Raw genomic sequence first — 7,626 nt, forward strand, 5'->3', positions numbered from 1 at the left:
CCGAAAGAACAGTGCGAACGTCGGTCCTACTTTTTGGGTCAAGGAACTTAATCCTTTTGACCCGGGACTGGACCTCGTGCGATCTCAAATATTAGAGGGAAATAAATGCGAGTGGTAATTTAAAATAAATAGAAGCTGGCATCTTCATTTCTAATATAAACTTACATTTATTTAAGCAAAATATTATTATTAGATTTATACAGAACATATGTATATATATACGAGTATATATATATATATATATAAACATATTATTAATTTAGTTACAATCGATTCGTTTATGTTAAAATAGTTGAGTTAGTTAATGTAGTTGTGGGGATGTGTGCGTGTGTGGGAGTGGATAAGAGAAGAAAAATAGAGTCATTGGGAATTGGAGACAAGAGAGAGAGAGAGGAAAGTGGTGCAGGAGCACATCGGGGTGCTTATAGAGGATGGTGTAAGGGGATTCCGGGAATATATACAGTTACCAGTCTATTCCATTCGCTGGTGGGGAAGGAATAAAGTCGAAAGAGCCGATCCCAATCGAACGGGATCTGTTTGGAATGGAGGAGGTGGGAGCTGATTTAAAGGAGGAAGGAAAAGGAATCGCTCTTCGAGAGAAGGAGGGCAATAATTGAGGATCTCCTGGATAACGGGGTCAATTACGGAGGAATAAGTCAGGTCTAATGGTTGCGATTGCTCATTGACTGGCGAGTATGATATTTCTAAATAATTGTCATCGGTTGTGACGGTATGCTTTGGCTAGATAGATGGCTTCGCCTATTTCTTCGGATATACCATAAGAAGTTTGTCCTCATATCTTTTTAGAAGTACGGACACACACTATAATCGAAGGGTTAAATATATGTATGTTTTCGTTAAGCGAGTATATATTTGTGCGTGCGTGCGTGCGTGTGCGTGCGTGCGTGCATGCGTGCGTGCGTGTGCGTGCGTGCGTGCGTGCGTGCGTGTGTGTGTGTGTGTGTGTGTGTGTGTGTGTGTGTGTGTGTGTGGATGACCGGATGGAATGGCAGGCCGACTTACTGTTTAACTGCTTGGTCCACGAGATTTCGGGTAGATATTGGTCGATGATGACGAAGAGGCCCGTTGTCCACGCAAGAACGCCAGGAGGGTAGTCACAATGGGCAATGATTCCAATAATATTATAGTTTGATGCACTCGCGTATGCAAACTGGCGTGAACGGGTTTATTAACACGATTTTTCACTGAATGCATTGACGTGAACCCGCTTGGTTTGACTCTAGTACTGACGCTCTGCGCTCGGGACCTCTATTTATATCCCGAAAAAAAAACATACTGCCCTTTGTCTAGGATGCAATAGTGAGTTGCCATGTCGCGCAAGATTTATGATTCTTATAGCGTCCTATCGTTGTTAATCTAAAGTGCATCGTTAGAGGGGTTTCGAGAAGAAAAGAAATGATTTACGTTTTTCTTTAAAAAGAAAAGATTGCTTCAGACGGATGACGAATTCTGTTATCTTCGCGGAAAATATGGTTAGGTTAACAGACGGTTACCGTGCACAACTAGTTTTACGTGCAGGGCAATCATTGTCAGTCGCGAGTCCAATCTTACATAACGCTACCGTGAGAAGTTATCCCATGCGTTTTATGATTTTTTAAGCGCGACGTGGCGCCTGCTTTCTTAAGATGAAATTATTGGTCAGTCTGGGACGACAAAGTTTGGATTTTTACTATTACGTGACTTCGGTGCATTTATAATATCTTTTGCAATCTTGTCACCTTTTGGGCCTGCATTAAGATTATTATTATATTCCTTCCGAGTTGATTTTTGCAAAGCCTGTCCGGTCTCTCTTTTCAGATCTATCAGACCATTATCAGAGGATTCCACTCGAGTCTCATGGATGCCAACCGTAGTCGCAATGTGGAGCTGATTCTCTCGAAAAAAAAGAATCGTGATGTCTATAGGACGTAACATTGGAAACGATTGCTCGCAAGTGTACGTCATAGTATCTCGTATGCATCTATTTAAGTCATTTTCATAGTAACGTATAATGATTATTCTCCTTATCTAATGCTATTAATGGGTGATTAATCTTTACGAAAATAAACACATTCGAGTGTAGGTAAGAAGATAGAAGTATTATTTTGTATGTGGAGTACGCAATTATTGAAAACTTAAGCGTAGTAAATACGTAAGGATTAGAGTAGAATGCGTTAATTGATATGTATTTTTGGATAGTACTCTAATTTTCTAACTTTATTTGAAATGGAAAATGCAACCCTTTCGTTAACTGTGACGCAAAATATTATTATCTGTTTTAACGATAGCAAACGAGTGAGTATTGACCCTTCCTTCGCCAAATAATCTACCGTTTTCCCTACGTCCACTGTCAAATCTATCATGATGGCAGTAAGTACTTGTAAATGTTCATCTAAATCTTCTCGTTGCGTATATACGAGGGTCGTTCGAAAAGTCCGTGCAAAGTCACTGCTGATGGCACTACTGGCGCGTATCAAGGTTAGATTTAGTTAGTAGCATCTCTTGGAGGAACACACACCAAGTTACAGCCAGATCGGTCTATTTGTTTGTGTTTGGCATTCATTTGAATCGAGGAAGTCGAGGGGGGTTTGTTTCTGCAATCACGTCCTCGTTTCCATAAAATCTTTTTCCCGCCAGCCATTTCTTCATATTGGGGAACAAATAGTAGTCCGAGGGAGCCAAGTCTGGAGAATAGGGGGGATGTGAGACGAGTTGGAACCCTAATTCCATTAATTTTGCGACCACAACTGCTGAGGTGTGAGCTGGTGCGTTATTGAAAATCACTCGACTTCCTCGATTCAAATGAATGCCAAACACAAACAAATAGACCGATCTGGCTGTAACTTGGTGTGTGTTCCTCCAAGAGATGCTACTAACTAAATCTAACCTTGATACGCGCCAGTAGTGCCATCAGCAGTGACTTTGCACGGACTTTTCAAACGACCCTCGTATGTCTAATTGGATTTCCATTTTCCTCGTAACATTAAACAATAAATTTTTAATTTTAGGCCGTTGCCTTTTCGAGATTAGTGATATGTCCAATAGTCGCATTTAATATTTTTAATTGATGTTTCGCTGCATGTTGTAATATCTACTGATTATCTTATAGTATCTGTAGTTGCTCGTTTATTCGCTGTGTTTATCATCAACATCTATTGTACCGAACAGTGTTTTGCTGATTGCGCCAATGTTTATTAATTCTCTTTTATTTCTATTGGAGTTGTATAATATTCTTAACTGTTCTAGCGATGCGGTAAGTTGAATATTTTCTTTTTCTAATATCGCATCATATTCGCACATATTTGTTGTGCGTTTCCAACAATGACCTTTTCACATCGCTTTTCCGTATTTTTTAAATACTTTTAAATCTTGCAACTGCTCAGATCGAATCCTGAGGGCAGTAACATTTAATTACAAGTTTCCATTCCGATGCTTCATCAACCCGATTTCTTTGAAATATATGTCGGGCGTACGACGGATCGATTCCCAGCGATATGTTGGTGTGGAAGTGTAACTCGCTCCATCCATATAACTCTACACAAGCAGTATCCTATAAAGTAAGGATTAATATTATTTTTCTGTGAATCCTTATCTTGCCGTACTGTTATTTTGCGTCTTAATTATTTTATTCAGTGCTCTAACTATCCGCTTAATGCTCGATAAATGATTTCAATCGGTTTGCGTGTACGCGTATTAGTTTTCGTTCCATTTTTATCGTGTAATTCACATCATTATGTTTTTCTATTACTATATAGGGACCTATCCATTTCGATTCTAGCTTCTTCGATCGGCTTCTTCTTATCGTTTCGTCATCGAGTAGAACCGTGTCATCCATTTGAAAGGTTCTTTCTCAACTCATTTTATTGTATTATTTTTTTGCCTAAATTTTGGCTTGTCTTACATTCTCTCTCGCCACCTGACTCGTTGCGCGAAGTCTTTCTCTCAGCTCTTACACGTAGTCGTACGCATAAGTCGATTTTGGAGGTTGTAATAGAGCGATTAGTATTGTTGCTTGATGGCCATATATAAGTTTGAAAGGCGTATATCCTGTGGCAGTATGAGGGATAGTATTATTTGTGAACATAGCGTAGGGGGGGTAACCATTCGTCCCAATTCGTCTGTTCGTTGTTTATATAATGTCGTAAATATTTCGCGAAAGTTCGGTGTGAATGCTCTAATGCCCCGTTACTCTCGGGATGATAAGCCGTTGTCTGTATCTTCTCAATCTTTAGAAGTTTACACACATTCTTAAATACTGTAAGAAATTTACTAGGTATAGACACAATAGAGATTGAATAGAGATTGAGACAGCGTCAGGGCTGTGTGGTTTAGTGGCAGAGCGAAAGTCTACCAACTCGGAGGAGAGACCAGGCCTGGGATCGAAACGAGGAGCGTCCTAATATTTTTCTCTGTTATCATCAATTGTTTACAACTCAAAAGTGGGATTAGTGTGCCTGCTACCTCTTAGGGGAAGGAAATTAGAATTTTAGAAAAATGTTCTGGAGTCAGCTGCCCTTAAGGAATCGGAATTGGTGACAATAATGCCCGAAATGTGCTCGGAATGATTCGGTAAAAGAGGGACTGGGACTCAGATACAGAACAAGGACAGAAATAATAAATAGCTCAGATGACCAAGAGATGCCTAGATGGAGAACACGAGAATTGGTTGGTTGCCCGGTAGATGGCGGTCGTGCCCGCGGGGACCCCAACGACCTCTGGAAGAAGATCCTGGATATAGCGGGAAAATGCCATGGGAACATTCTAAGTCGAATGTGTTGTCAGGCGGTTGAGCTCATTAGGGACTTTGTTTATAATTTTAATATAGTTTTCGACATCCTTCGTGATGCCACGCCAGTCATGTAGCAATCTTCTTTTTATCGTTAGTGATACCCCCCCTGCGGGTGCATCATGATATTTATATAGTATTTGCTGTTTCTCTTCTTCTGTATATTCCATCGTGGTGTCCTCCTTGTCTTCTTTGTTATCGTCTTCCCTTTCTTTTGCCAACGTTGTGTACGTGTTTGTCGTTGGATTTCGACTCAGAGCATCGGCATTGGTATTACCCTTACCAGCCTTCTGTATGATCTTATAGTCATACTCTTCTAATTTCAATCTCCAGCGCATTAATCTCGAGCCTGGATCATTTACACAAAAAGCCAGACTAATGGTCAGTTACAATAGTAAAGATCGTACTGTATAAATATGGGCGAAAATATTTGACAGCCCAGACTATCGCTAACAATTCTTTTTCTGTAGTGTTATAATTTTGTTCGGCTTTGTTTAGTATTCGACTCACGTAAGCAATCGGACGGTCTTGACCTACGAGGCCTTGTGGTAATACAATCTCAATTGCAAGTTTCGACGCGTCAGTGGTTACCAGGAATTCTCGAGTAAAATTCCAGCAAACGAGAATGGATTAAAATGGATTAAAATTTTTTTAATGCGCACTTTAAATCTATGAAAATGGATTGAATGGATTGAAATGTATTGAATCCGAACTGACACTAGTTTAATATTCGAAAAAAAAAAATATTTATATCTAAGGGTTACAAATTTTATTCCTAAGACATTTATAATAATTATACCTGAAATTAACTACTTCAAATTGTCATTAAAAAACACACCTTTAGTGGGATTTAAACCTGAGACACCTCTGGATTATAAATCTTCTACGTTACCCATTACACCGCTTCTTCTATTGGTAAATGTGTTATTCATTCTTTCTACTTCAATTACAGCTAATCTAGTAATGAAATTATATAGATAATAAAAATACCACTATTTAACAGATATAATAAAGTAAAACAATTTACATTACTATGAGACAATATTGAATAAGTGTCGAATAATCTAATCTCGCTTGGCCGATGTCAGGCGCCGTGATTAGTCTAATATTCGTGTCACGAGTGCTAATTGCACAAGTGACAATTGCAACACAAACGTGATTAAAAAGAACATAGCTCAATTATTTTTACGTTACAATTTTTTTGAACTTAGTTGGATTAAAACGAAAAATTTCCTACTCATAATTTTGAATAATTTAAGTAACATTTATGGTCCATTTTTAAATAAAAACTGTTTTTATTTAATTAGATTGAAAACTGCATTTCATATTCAGAATATTGAATTGAGCAATATTTATATTGCACAGAAATTGCTGATATTATTTTTTAATTTAACTGAATTAAAAAAACTACTTCCTATTCACAATTCTGAATTGAGTAGTATTCACGATGCACAGAAAATGCTAATATTATTTTTAGATTGAGAGGTATAGAGATATGCTCTATGCAATTTCTATAAATAAATAAAATGCATTCAAGATTGAAAAGGATTCATTTTAACATTCATGAAATACATCCGTATTTCTAAAAATCTGAATCCATTTTAATCTATTTCAATCCATTCTCATTTGCTGGGTTTTGGATAACTTAGTATGCTGTTGTGAGCTTCACTTTTAATAATTCGAATGCATTCTGTTGTTCCATTTTCCAGTTAAATGTAACTTCCTTTTTTGTCAAGCTTGTTACAGGCTTCGCAATTTTCGATGAATTTCCGGTAGCAATTCGATAAACAATTGTATATCCTTAATTTTTTTTGGCACAGGAAAATTTTCTACAGCGCTTAATTTATGGTACTGGGATCTGGACGTATTCCTTCTTCGATTATTATATTGTTCGAAATATATTACTTCCTTTCGTAGAAACTCGCACTTGTGTTGTAATTTCAAATTGTATTTACGTAATCGTTGCATTACTTCGACAAGACGCTTATTATGTTCCTCTAGACTTTGTCCGTAAATAATTATATCATCTAGATACACGAAGCATCTCAAACCTTGTATTCCCGCTAATATTGTGTTCATTAGCTTTGAAACGTCGCGGGTGCATTTCGTTACCCGAACGGCATTCGGTTAAATTCATAATGTCCTTGCGAGATAGAGAAGGCAGTTTTATTTTTGTGTTTTTCACTCATAGGAAATTGGTATCTCGATGCTAAATCCAGTGTAGAGAAATATTTGGCATTTTCTAACTGGTCTAAAATATTACTTATGTTTGGTAGAAGAAATAAGTCGCCTATTAATTCGTTAAGTTTCCTGAAATCTACCACTATTCTAAGTTTTTGTTTTCCTGAAGCGTCATTCTTTTTTGGAACACCAAGCGGCGCGTTCCACTGACTCGCGTTAGAACGAATAATATCATCTTGTAGCATTTTCTTTATTTGTTGGTTCACTTCTTCCTTATGTTTTTCTGGCAACCCATATGGTCGCACATTTACAGGTACACTATCGGTGCGCATATTAATTTTATGCGCCACCGCTGTTGTGTGCATTAATATATCTCCTTTTAAGTAGAAAATGTTATTGAAGTCCTAGCATATTTGCTCGATGATTTTCTTTTCTTCTTTATCTAGATAGTTCTTATCTAAACTATGCTAATATTACGCTTTACATTCGAAAATGTGCTTATATTTCAATGGGTTTATGCCTCATTCACGCTCTGTTATCCGTATTCTAAATCCTAACATACTACACACAATGCTTGTTTTCCTGCTGGAGCTAGCTGGAATAGAATCTTGCGTATTGGCTGCGGCGCTGTCAGTACCAGCCAATGCAGTGGCAAGATT

Source organism: Trachymyrmex septentrionalis, unplaced genomic scaffold (genome assembly GCF_001594115.1).
Source record: "Trachymyrmex septentrionalis isolate Tsep2-gDNA-1 unplaced genomic scaffold, Tsep1.0 scaffold175, whole genome shotgun sequence".
NCBI lineage: Eukaryota > Metazoa > Arthropoda > Insecta > Hymenoptera > Formicidae > Trachymyrmex > Trachymyrmex septentrionalis.